Here is a 2,550-nt window from a genome sequence, read left to right on the forward strand (position 1 = left end):
TTAACAAGTCATTTAAAGTTCCTACTCTTTGCTTGGGAGCTCTGGTGGCATAGTTCCTAAGGCACTTGACTGCTAACCAGAAGGCTGGTGGGTTTGAACCGCCAGCCACTCCTCGGAAGAAAGATGGGGCAATCTACTTCCGTAGTGATACTGCCTCGGCAACCCAAGGAGGGGTCGCTATGAGTGGGATCCGACTTGACGGTATGTAACAACAACAACAACACTCTTTGCTTAGAATTGAGAAACAGTTTTGATTCTGGAATGCAGATTTCTAGGGTCTATAGAGTTGAAGTGACCCACTCAGGAAGTTGCCCTAAACCTGATCTTTTGAATCTTGAGCCTTGAGCATACTGGTTTTTTAAGGGTACTTTTTAAGTCTTATAATAGCTAGTAAGCAGCTTAGTGAAGACCAGGTTGCCTTAGGTATTAGGCTCTGTGGTGCAGTGATTTACTTGGTATAGCTTTTCTAGTCATAGTCTTTGTAACTCGCACCAGATTACTGGGTGAGACCATGCACATAAGGTGTGCAGAACTCTAGCGTTGGGATTGGTCAGTTTTGTCACTCTGCCAGACCATGCAAATAAGGTGTGTGGAACTCTGATGTTGGGATTGGTTAGTTTTGTCACTCTGCCAGGGATCCTCCTACAGAAAGAGAAGGGATCTCACTGCCAGCAAGAGAGAAGAGCTGGAGGTCGCATAGAGAGCACCCTTGGACCTGAGATGCTGGCACTGGACTTCTTGGCAGAGACGCCCCAGCAGAGAGAGACACCTGAGCAGAGAGAGACACCTGGCAGAGAGGTGGTTGCAATGGAACCAAAAAGCACAAGACAGAGCAGTGGGCTTACCTGGCCAACAGAGCAAGAAAACTGAGTGCCCTTGGGCAGGAGGCTTGCTGACAGAGTAGGGTGCTCCTAGATGTACCTATCAGCAAAGCTAAAAAAGCTTTGTAACACTTGTCCAAGCAGGGCAGAGGCCAGGCCGAGAGGCCAAGGACCAGAAAGGTATGCCTGAGGGGACAGCAGAGGGGTGACTACCTGATCAAAGAATTGTGTCTGAGCATATTGCTGAACTGCAATTGTAGCCTGTTACTTTCCTAATAAAACTTCATAATCATGAGTATTATCTGTGAGTTCTGTGTATGTTAATTCTCTTTACAAATCGTTTAAAGTTCCTACTCTTTGCTTAGTACTGAAAAACAGTTTTGGTTCTGGAATCCAGATTTCCACAGCCTATAGAAGAATGTAGGGAGCTCTGTTACCACAGTGCCTAAGGCACTTGACTGCTAACCAGAAGGCTGGCGGTTCAAACCCACCAGCCTCTCCTCAGAAGGAAGGTTGGGCAGTCTACTTCCATAGTGATACTGCCTCGGAAACCCAAGGAGGGGTCACTAGGAGTCGGGTCTGACTCCACGTCACATAACACCAACAAGAATAGAGGAATGTTACCTTTATTTGCAAATTGCATCTTAAATAAATTTCAATCAATTTCTATTATTGGCTTAATATGATATTTTGTTCTAAAAGTATGGTGCTAAATTCTGGGTATTGGATTGTGAAAAAATTAAGATGTGATCCCTGCCCTCATCTATTTACATCCATGTGGAATTAAAAAAAAATGGCAATAAGTAATCACATTTCTGAATTATAATAAGTGTGTATTATAAATGAAAAAACAGGATCTACAGTACGGAGTTTGTAAAAGCTACTTTAGGCATGATAAACAGGATATAGTGTCTTCTACATGCTTTCAGGGAGCATGGTGATGATGTTTTTCTTACATGAATTAAATTACAGAGACAGTATTTGATGACTAAGGTATGCCTGACCCAAGCTATGATCTTTTCAGTTGCCTCCTATATGAATGAAAGCTGGATGATGAAAAAGGAAGAATGAAGAAAAATTAATTCATTTGAACCATGATGTTGGCAAAGAATATTTAATAAAACATGCACTGCCAGAAGAATGAACAAATTGATCTTCAAAGAAATAAACCAGAATACCCATTACAATGGCAAGACTTTGGCTTGCTTATTTTGGACGTGTCATCAAGAAAGACCAATCCCTAGAAGAAGATATTATGGTTGGTAGAAGGATAGTGAAAATGAAGGAAAACCACTATGAGATGGATTGACACAATAGCCAAAACAATGAACTCAAACATATGAGCAATCATGATGATACCACACTACCTGGCAACAAACATTTTGTTCTGTCATACATAATAACATCAGTATGAGGCAGAGTCATCTCTGTGACAGCTAACCTCTTAATGTTGGTTTCGATGTAAGGAAGCCCATTTGTGACACACCATACCTTCAGCTTCTGATCTGCTGGTTAAAAGTAATGGCTCTTTGAGTTTCCAGTCTTCTTGTGCTTGTCGAGTCAGGTCATAGTGACCCTCCCTTGGGTTTCCGAGGCACTATCTCTACAGAAGTAGATTGCCCAATCTTCCTTCCAAGGTGTGGCTGGTGGGAGGCTATAAATCCAAATTCAGAGGGTTAGCTATAGGGGCTGTGTGAAGACCCCTCAACCTTGGGCTTCAGCTTTACCT

The sequence above is a fragment of the Orycteropus afer genome, unplaced genomic scaffold (genome assembly GCF_000298275.1).
Source record: "Orycteropus afer afer isolate SDZICR_OR568_19922 unplaced genomic scaffold, OryAfe1.0 scaffold00688, whole genome shotgun sequence".
In the NCBI taxonomy this organism is placed as follows: Eukaryota; Metazoa; Chordata; class Mammalia; order Tubulidentata; family Orycteropodidae; genus Orycteropus; species Orycteropus afer.